The sequence below is a fragment of the Malurus melanocephalus genome, unplaced genomic scaffold (assembly GCF_030028575.1).
Source record: "Malurus melanocephalus ecotype Western Australia unplaced genomic scaffold, MMel_1.1 scaffold_6, whole genome shotgun sequence".
NCBI classification, from domain to species: domain Eukaryota; kingdom Metazoa; phylum Chordata; class Aves; order Passeriformes; family Maluridae; genus Malurus; species Malurus melanocephalus.
The window spans coordinates 4,836,924-4,848,300 of NW_026623238.1; positions in this window are offsets into that span (position 1 = coordinate 4,836,924).

Consider the following 11,377-nt stretch of genomic DNA (forward strand, 5'->3'; position numbering starts at 1 on the left):
TTTCCTCTGGAATGAGCTAGGATTCAGGACTGTAAGGAACTGGGGCAAATGCAGTATAAAGCAAATATTTGTTTGAGTAGGGTGAAAGCTGGATTTAACAAGCATGGGTTTTTGGTCTTTTTTGGCACCCAGTGTGAGGCAGCAGCCACAGGTGTGAGGACTTTCACAAGGAAAAATTGCCTTTGCCTATCAAGGAGTTGCTCTTTCCAATGAGGGACCCACCACTTGTGATCACCTGATGGTGAAAACAGATCTCTGTAACCTGTCAAAACTTCCTCAGTCCCCCAGGAAAGACAGACACCAGAAGGGAGCAGAGACCAGGGAACTACCTAGTGCAAGGAGGCAGGACTTGAAGAGGAAAGACACAGACACTCCTGAGGAGTTCCTTTGAAAGAGGAAGAGAGAAGTCAAGGAGGATAATGATAGAAAAGTAATCAGAAAGGGAACCAAAATCATTAGTCTTCAGCTAACAGACTCAAATAAACTGAAAGCATCAAAAGCTTCATTTGAAACCCAGAAAAATATCTGCTGCTCCTGCCACTGCCACATATATCTATCGCACAGTCTGCACCAAAACCAAGCAAGATGACCCAAAAGAGACACATAACTGAGACTGACAAGCTTTCTACCATGAATAACACTGCCCGGAGCAAGAGCAACCACAAGGATCCTTGGTTCACCATGCAAAAGAAAGCAAAGAGGAATTGCACAGAACTGTTAAAGAGTGTCAAAGGATCTGCAGGAGGTCTCACAAATAATTTCTCAGTGCCTTCTTTACTAAATAGTACCTTCAAGTCAAGGAGGCCTCTAATCAATTATTTCAAAGAAATACTACTTAGAAAAGACCAAGAGGCCAAAGCCAATGCAATGCCTGATAAGACTGGAAAGGCTTTTCAGTACCAGACAGCGGCTGCCCTTTTATTCATCAAATATGGGATTGCCTTGAAATTGGATGTGCTAGAACCAAAATCAGATCACATCATATTCAGCAACACCATATTTTACATCAAATTCATTATGACATTGAAAACCATTTTCAGACTCCTCAGTATCTTCACATGGAAAAATCCTCATCATGTTATGAATGTGCTGCCAGTCCATTTTGTGCATGGCAACATTTGGTTACATTATTCCAGGCTCCTGAATGAACACTTCAAGAGTAATTACGCAGTAAAACAAGCTTCTTCTCCAGATGTTGCAAGAAGCACAGACATGCCTCCTCTTTCTCCAATACCCTCTCCCACCAGTTTTGTGAGCTCTCAGCTGGGATCAAATGTCAGCAACAGCACTGGCAGAAATGGCATTGTCTAGAATGGCTTCACTTCTGAATACATTTAAACTCTTACCATTTGGAGCATCCTGTGTCAGGGTGTTTTGCAGATAACCACAGGTTAAAAAACACTACCTATCATCTGTTTTGAATCTAAGGCCCCCAGACCTTTCATTCAAAGGCACAAGCATTCCCTATTTTCTGCTCTATCAATAGCACTCTTGATTTCGTAAGTCTTTACCACATGCCTTCACTCATAATTTCTATGTTGAAAGTCATACTGCACTTAGCTATTCCCTGCACAGAAGCTATTCCAAGTATCTAATCACCTCTGTCAACTTTTCAGAGCCTCATCCAGTACTAACATGTATTTATGCAGTGGATAGGGAGGCGGAAACACAACTGCAGACAGATCACCATGCTCTGTGGAGAGGGAAGGAGTGGTTTCCACCCTGTTCTCTGCTCTTTTTTACATAGTTCTTAATATTGACTTGATTTTGAGCAACAGGATGACATTTTTAACAGAACAATCTATTTAATTTAGAGATAACATTCTGAATAGTAATAAATTCAATCTCCTTTCTCTGTAAAAATCAGATTTTCCCCATATATTCTGCTGAACATCAGATGTATCTGTACTCAAGTTTCACTTGCCAATGCAGTGACCATACTGTTTTATACAGCTTTTTCCTACTTTTTTCATTGTCAGGCATTCCTGAATAACTTAATATCAGTAAACACTGTCACACTTCCCAAGGAATGGCTCATTTATAAATATGCCAGAAATTATCAGTCTTAGCACAGATTCCTGAAGGGCTCTATCAGAAATTGTACAGAATCACAGAACCAACTAGGTTGGAAAACATCTTGGAGATCATCAAGTCCAACCTATGACCAAACACCACCTTGTCAACTAAACCATGACATTGAGTGCCACATCCAGTCTTTTTCTAAACTCCTCCAGGGACAGTGACCCCACCACCTTCCTGGACAGATCATTCCAATGCCCAACCACTCTTTCTGTAAAGATTTTTTTCTAATGTCTAGCCTAAATCTCCCCTTGTGCAGCTTAAGACTGTGTCCTATCATCCTATTACTGGCTGTCAGGGAGAATAGATTGACCCCCACCTGGCTACAACCTCCTTAAGGTAGTTGTAGAGAGCGAAAATTTACTGCTTAGTCCAATTTATTGCACTGTGAAAATTTGCTGCTTACTCCAGTTTCCATTTTCTGTATCCTACACATCTATATGTGTGACAACTTTTGTTCTTATGCAGTGGATGCTTTATTTATGTAGGAGCCTTTTGAGATAGCTTGTTGACAATATCATTCAAATTTCCCCAATGCATGCTTATTTCTCCAACAACAGCACAACAGGTGTTATGCAATTGTAAGGTATGACTTTCCTCTGCAAATTTTGTGTTAATATTGACACACAAAACTGACCTGAACTAAAACCACCTGGACTATAGAAAAACTAACAACAATGCAGAAAAATCCATTTGCAGTACAGCTAAGAGTGAGGGATTTTAATGCACTGAAAAATAAATGAATCATAGCAATGAAACGGCCTTTTAACTAGACGTGGATTGTTAAATTATTAATAGTGCAGAAAAGGAACATTTATTCAATTAATACCTTTCTTCTGTCTTTAAAAGAAAGCCAGGTAAGATAAATGGATCACGTAGGAATAAAGGAAAGGTTCTTAATTCACTATCAACTGAGAAAGATATTAGACAACATCGAAACCAAATAAGCATCTTACAGGTGCATAAGATGTTTCCAGTAACACTTAATTGTTTGCTGAGAAAACATCTGTCCTCCTAATTTGAATTTCATTTATTTATTACAGTGACAATAACACTGCAGAAGACTCAAAACACTGATTTTTTTTTTTTTGGTCACCATTCAGGATGAGGAAATGGAATGTTAATTGATTAGTCTGATTCCAGTCAGATGTAAATTAATCAAAAATTATTTCAGGATCATAAACAAGGAATTAAAAGACATAATTCAGAATTCTAGTTAATCTGAGTCAAGAAATATTTTTTAAAAGAATACATTTTTCAAAAAAGATAGGATGGATTTTTAGATAATACAGAACTATAAATAATATAGATAACTTAAAGGATATATATTTTAGATAATATTTTAGACAGTATACTTTTGTTGACAAAAATCTGTTAACCAAACAGATATTGTATTGTTAAGGAATTAAATATGTGCTACTAACATAATTCTATCCTGTAGCAAAATGACTGAATGAATTTGCATTTGAGTTTACTAACACGAGATAACAGYTGGAAATATATATACAGATATAATAGTAGTGAGACTGTTTCTGGCATACTATGACCTCTTTTTCAGTACATTGAGTTTTACCTTGTCTGCTGAACAACAAAAAACCCCAAGCAAACAAACAGCAGCAATATTTAGTGTTCTGCTGCTAAGAAACTCCTTAAATGGATCACGCTCATTTAATTTCTGTCACTTCCCCCAGTTTTTCAGACTGAGAACTTCCCAATGCATGAAGAGAGCTAGTAAGCAGTTTTCAAATCCATCAATATTTCATTACAGGAACACTTCTTTGTTAAAGCACTGCAGAAATATTTTGATTTCTGTCAACCTGTATCGAATCACGAATGCCTCTTCCTAGTAGGCTGCACTACACAGATGACTTCAGAGTCCGGCAGCTGGGCAATTAACAGATGGAACAGCCAATCTCAACTTTCTTGGCACAGTCAGGAGTCGCAGAACATCATGGAGCCAAGAACACAGCAGCCTTGGAAAATTTATATTCAAGCTTTAAAGAACCTGGAAGCATCTTCAAGGCATCCTGCTCCACACTAGTTCATTGTGCTAGTCCTAATTCTGGCAAATTCCCAAGAATGCTTCCACTTCTGAATGAGAAGTGTGCACTTTTTAATTTTGGAAAAATCATAGGATTTCCTGAAATTCTTTTAGTATTTATTTTCCACTGTCAATGTCACTGAAGATTTTTTATTTGTTTGTGAGATTGTCATAATCAAAACGAAAATGTTTTTAATGTTGGACTTTTTTAGAGAATGGAAGTTCCGGATTTTAGCTGGCTTCTTATTATTACTGTGGTCGTGACCCTTTTCCTTTGAGTGTTGTCCTCTTGATCCTCTAACACGTGAGGAATGGACAAAAAAAAGGTGACAAATAGCTCCATGTGAAGCATGGTTTTTTGTTCATTGGTGAATCTCATGTTTTCAAAAAGAATAATTGCAGAGCTCACAGCTGCATTGGGTAACACGGCCTAAGTAATATTCTCATTCTATGAGAGCTTCTAACAGAAATATCTGCCTGCAATTTTTGACTTAACTGACACTATCAAAGTGGTATTTCCACTGAACTAGCCCTACAGAATAAGAAGATGGGTATAAATATTGATACCTATGTGCAGTACCTGATGGCTGTGACAGGAGTCCATCTGCATTCCTTTAATCATAGACACAAATTCTTTGGTACATCAGAACATTTTACAAAATTTATATATAAGAGAAATGAGGTTTTGGTTGAATATCTTGACCAGAAATCAATATTTTAAGAGAGAAACCTTTTTCTTGTAGTATTTGTCACTCAATCTTAAAAAAATGCATGAAGACTTCCCCAGATGAGTATGCCGATAGGAAAAAGGGAAAACAATTCTGCTGCTTCTGTTAGTCAGGCTGAGCTCAATGTAAAATTTAAATCAATGGCATAAAAGAGTGAATGGTCAACTCAATTTTTATCTTTCATGTTAACCATATAGGTACTAATTCAGCAACATGGGGTCTTCTCACACCTGTATCTGTGCCGTTCACTAGAATGAAAATTCTAGAAAATACTCTTATGATGGAATTTTTTGAATATGACACTCAACATCAACAATAACACAACCCATGAAAATTGAAGATTGGTCACATTTTGTGATGAATATCAAACCCACGTCAATTTAGCAAGTTTCAGAACCATTTGGCATTAATGTTGAGACTATTATCTCAATGATTATCTCAATTTTGAGACAAACTGGAACACATGTGATATTTTAGCTCAGAATAAGACAAAAAGAGAAGTGAATACTTACTACTACTACTGCTACTACTACTACTACTACTATTACTACTACTAAACTACCTGTCAACAAATGCAATGTTTTGACTGATCTCAAAATGTTTGTTGTTTTTTTTTTTATGTGAAAACGTCTCCATTAAAAAATATATGAATAATTTTGGTCGGGGGTGGGGAGGAGATCGGGTCAGGAGCAGTCACAATAGCAAAATATTCAGTAGGTATAGCTTTTTAAAAATAATGTAATGTGACACAGAGTATTTTTCTATCTTAGGAGAAAGACCAGATTATAATGGTCATATAAAATTATTTTTTAATATTTTCTTTTTCTTTGGACTAAAACTAAAGATACTGAAAATTCTGGCTCATTGCCATACAAGATCTAAAAGATCTTGCATTTATAAAAACAGTGGACCTGCAGGGAAAAGAAAAAAACAACTTTTTATTATTTTGTGTAAGTAAGTTGATTTCACTGTGGTTCTGCCCAACTTTCATTGATTCTTTGYTGCCTTCAGTGGAAGCTGTGTACAGCTGCCTGACCATAAAGACATGGAACTATTTTTTTAAGCTGATTTCAAGCCTTAAGGCTGCTTTTTGAAGCTGCTGCAGTTCCCAGATTCTGATGCTTATTTTATTCCCATTTAGGCCATGATGCAAAAAGCTCATGTCAGTTCTACCAACTGGTAAGAGTCCCCAAAGCTCTTGCCTCTGCCCCTTGCAACACAGGTGGGACCCACAGGTTGTGACTATACCAGAATGCAAATGTGGCAACTGCCAGGGAGGTTTCCTGGCACTGGAATCCAGCCATCAATACAGTTAAATTGTTAGGGTAGTCCTTGGAATGCGATTAGTCTGTGACAACTCTCCTGATCGATCCCTACACGTTGTTGGGAAGCCAGGCAGACCAGGAAGTGTTCCTAATGAGTAGTTTGCGTAAGGCTGTCCTCTTGCTGGCAGTAAGTAGGATGGACAGAATGGATGTGGCCTATTCTGTGCCAGCTGGCTTAAGTGCCACAGACTTTGTCAGTGCTCTTGAGCACATTATATTTATTCCTGCAGATGTATCCTGTGTATTCCAGGTCCTCGGCTTCCCGCAGTTCTCATGAACCAGGGTATTTTCTCTCCTCTAAAGGACAGAAAATTTCCATACAAGAAGAGACAACATTCACGACCCTGGGCTTGTGGATATACAATACATTATATTGAAAACACATTCTGCAGTTTCATATCTTTGCATCACTTCAAGTACAGAATCAAGAAAAGCTAGAAGTTGAACTCTGAAATCTATTGACAGCTCTTCATAGTCTTCTGTTGCTATTGGAATAAACTTTCTGCCTTTACTGTGAAGACAGCTTAATCCCATTATGAAGCTGGTTATGAAGATGCTGCCTGCATACAGCTTACAGTGATGGTTTCTGGAAGAAGACAACTACTGGTCAACAATGGACATGTGTAAGGGGCTCAGTGCTGCACAGCAGTTGTAGAACTGCTTAAGTCTTGAAAGCTAGAAGAAAGATATGGCCTAGAAGGATATTAACCCCGCTTCCTCCCTGAGCAGTTTTTGTTGGCACATGATCTTCCACAGGGTCTGCTTGCCTCCAAGAAGTCTCTGGAATACACTCTGGCCAACAGACCTGCTCTACACTGGATCTAAAAAGCCATCCAGTTCTCCACTGGGTAGTCATGAGGCCTGCTCACTAAACCAGCAGTGTGCCTGCCTACAGATGACCTGCAGAAGGAAACAAGTACCTCTGCTTTTTATAGTTCTTGATGCCTGTTCTTAGYATTCAGATGCTGATAGTGAGTCATATGGGATATCCTTATGTTGCCTGAAATGGCATTTGTTTTCTGGCATAAATTTTTTAAGAAGTGGTTCAAAGACAATGTGAGGTAACATTCTCAGATTTAGAGTACACTATCAAAACATGTCATCATTTATCAGCCATGGCTCTAAAAAACACATGTGATCCACTTGTCTCTTCAAGCTAAGAACCATGGCTGTGATGAAAGACAAAGCTAATCTGCTTCTAAAATTACTAAATTCTTACGTACACTGAAGCCTTCCTCTTTCCTTGGGCACAGAAAGACCAGAATAGGCCAGAAAATGTAATGCGCTCTATCACCTAATGAGGTGTCAGCTAGGGCTTTTACTTGTAATCCTAATTTGCTGTAGAAAGAGTTTCTGTGGCTGCAGCTATATAACCCTAAGTCAACAGACAGGAGTCCACAGTGAACCCATATGAAGCAGGCTCAGTGCTGCACAGTACCTATGGAAGGCAGTTTCTTAGAATGGCATCCCCCCCTCCCCCTTACCTGCTTAAGAGTTCAGGCTCTGGTCTATGTTAGGGTATTTCTGTAGGCAATAGTCTACAGTCAGGAGAGGTTTGACTTGCTTCACTGGGGCATTTATCTTTACTGTGTAAAAGAAAGTATCTCTGAAAACCTAAATACAATATAATTCTGATGGGTGGTCTCTGGAGATTTCAGGGGGTACCCTTAAGACCATGAAAAGTGTCTCAAAAAGTGAGCCTATCCTCCCAAGACTAAAATTTCTTCCTGCTGGTTCAGTAGGATTTCCAAAGGAGCTTTGTGTTGGCATAGCACTGTTGCTTTGCTGCAGAATTGCAAAGCTGATTGAACATAATTTTAAAACTGGCTGAATAACTGATGCGTTGGCCAACTCAGAGATGTCTTCGGCCTTGAATTTACAGGCAGAGAAAAGTTCTAGCCAAAAATCTGGTTGGGAATTTTTGTTGTGGTTTCTTTTTTTAACTTACTACCAAACATCAAGCTGGCCCTGGCTGCAATTCTGATGAAACATTTGGGAACTGCATCAAAGTTCTTCACTTTTTGTTGCAGTGATGATTAATGGGATTTTAATCTTGTTGGCCTTTGCATCAAGTAGGAAGTCAGGAAAGCCCTTAAAATGCTCAATTGGCTTTAATACCCCTAACATCTGTTGAAGTTTTTGTTCTAGTTATATATGTTCTCTGGCTGATTTCAGTGCTATAGGAGTTCTGTTCTTAATGCCTCATCTTCAGTCTCCCCAGCAGCTGTCATTGGACATTGCCTGTGAGAGCTGGAGGCTCACAGGGATGACTGGGCCAGGTGCATAAATATTTTCTTATACTTATGTACAATACATTATATTAAAAACATTCTGCATTTTCATTAACTTGGAACAGAGATTTTGGAAAGTATCATCTGATCTATGCAGTGTATATATTTTTCTATACGGATTGTAAAAGTWACTATCACACATGCAGATTCAGTGTGTGTGGTCAACATTTTGTAAGTTGAATTGCCATGTCAACCAACTGATACCCACTCAACCCAACAGAATTACTGGCCCTATCTCATTCCAGAGTACTAACCTCTAGTGGGATTGGTGTGTAACCTGAAGATTAAATACTGCTTTTCTTTTGTGAGGAGTGAAAATGAGGAGTGAAATTAAACCAAGAGTTTTGTAAGCTGCTGTGATGTTTAAGGGAAGAAATGTGTTTCAAAATAYTTTTTGAGGTTCTGAGATCAACAAAGAGCAATACAAGAAGCATTTTTTTAGCCTAGTCATATGAATGTCCATTGGAATTTTCTTCTAAGCATACACTCAGTTCATTGGTTATGAGCCTGATTTAGACAATCAGCTTGGCTCTGCAATCACTTCAGAAAACGTTGCACTTGCTTTTATTAAATATAGATAGGAACCCTTATGTCTGTTATAATCAGCTGAAACAAGAGCATGCTTGAAACTGTAGGGCTCTTAGCATGAAAATTTCACCAGTCTTAGACAACAGAACCAACGAGAAAACATTTTCTTGTTTTCATGTACACCATGTAAGTAAAGGGAGTCAAGACATCTTTCCTTTTCTGTCTTAGTATGGCACACTAGAATGGAATTGGTGAAAACAGTGACTAATGTGTGTTATTTTACAAAGCTAGAAATTCTGCCTGGCATTTTTCCCAAATCTCAAATGTAGTGCCTCTGTTTCATAACCAAGGGAGCAGGGAACAGTACAGTGGCTAAAACTATCCATCAAATGCTGCATTTGATCTCCTCATTTGTRTATGCTTACTTCATGAGGCTCTTATCTGGAGGATCACAGTGTTTATTTTAAAGACAGGGTATTTTTAGTAACGTTGTACATCTATCTACTCATAGATTTTGATTGTGGAAGAGTTAACTAATTTGATGTCCTGCAAAAWTAAGACAAAAAAAAGGACATCACTTTTAAATGAAAACCACTCCTCCAGCACAACCCAAAAACTAATTGCACAGCATTACCTCTAGGGATCTGGTCTCTCACGTACATTCTGCTTTTTGAGACTGAGTTTCATATCTCCCTCTCCACCTTCTTTCAAGGAAAGCAAACAGGTTTTTGTCCTGGCAGGGAAGGTGTGTTCATCTTTCATCTCTGCTTGAAGGGATTAAAACTTACATCTTGTAAATCCTGGAAGAATGCTTTCTTCACCATCCTGGCTGTTCAGTGTTGACAAGAGTCAGGCGCTTCCCGGTATCCAGGGAAGAAGTCCAAGAACCTGTGAGCAGTCATGGCAAACAGTGCACCTACTCACTTTAGAAGCCTCAGAAGTCACACTGAGGGTGGGTGGAAGGTGGGGATTGTAGTTTTGACAATATATATGCAGAGTAGGAGTTCAGTAGCATATATGCAGTTATCATCTAGATGGCTACCTTAGATGGAGCCCAAGGAAAATGTACTTAAGAAAATCTAACCTGTTGGAATATTAAATTACCTAAACTTACCAGTGGGAATTTCAATTTAACTCTATTGAAGTCACAGCAGCTACTATATATCTTTGTGTAATTCAATAAAAAAAAAAAACAGAATAAACCTTTGCCTCAGAGTCTGCATGCAAAAAATGACAACTGTGTTTGTCTGCTTCRTATCTCTGACAATACCCTCATTGTACTTCAAATCTACATCTGTATTAGTAAATTTAAAAGGAGTATTACTGATCATTGGAATTCAATTGTTTATGACATAATCTTGTCCTTCGTGTGTCTTTTCCCTGTTCCAGCTATCCCATTCCCAGATTCATGGTGGACTTACCTCATAAAAAGGATTAATGCAGTTTCTGCTAATGTCCACTGTCTCTTCAAAAGGAAGACAGCTACATAAACCTTATTAGTCAACAATTTGCTGGTTGCTCCTTGACAGCTGATTTCCATGCCAGACATAACAGGCATGTCTGAGTACATGTAACRTAGCAGGAAAGAGGAAGCCTAGCATTCCTGACTTGTATTGGTGTGTACTCAAAACACAGGCGACACGGAAGTTGCAAGGAAGGGGAGAATCCATCCAGGTGTTTAGCTGAATTCCACTTTTAGTTCTACAGTTGTATCTTCCTTTTTCCTAAGAGATTACTTCAGGGGAAGAAGTACTTGAAATGTAATCTTAGTAACACAGGCCATGTTCTGCCTGCCTCATTTTCCATCTTCCCTGTCTCCAATCAGTGACCTCAATGTGTCAATATTTGGAATGACTAACATGTAAATACAGCCATACCAAGTTATGTCATGCAAGGGGACATTCTTTCTCATTGTTGGACTGATTGTTCAATTTATTTTTTCCCCTCAGTCTTAAGGTGAATGGAAACAAACCATGAAGCCAAGAGGAGGAAAGATTCTGGACACCAGACAAAGCAGTCTTGTTCAGTCTTGCCTCTGGGTCTCTTTCTTCATGTGGTGTGTATTTTTCTTTTTTTAAATGTTTTTGTACCCTTGCTGTGACAGAACGGGCCCAGATTTTTGTAGTAAGAGACATTAGTGCCATTCATCTATTGGTTTAGAAGATAAATCGATTAAAATAATAAAATAGTTGGCGAACCCAACTCCATGCAATAAAGAGAAATACAGGAGGTGACTTTGTAGCTGCCCCATGTCCGGAAACACTCCAGCACGGACTGGAGGGCGCTCGGAGCAGGGCGCTCGGCTGGAAAGCGCCGCTGCCCGCGGCCGGGGCTGGGCCCCAGGCGGCGTTGGGGCTCGGCCCGGGCGGTGTGAGGGCTCGGCCC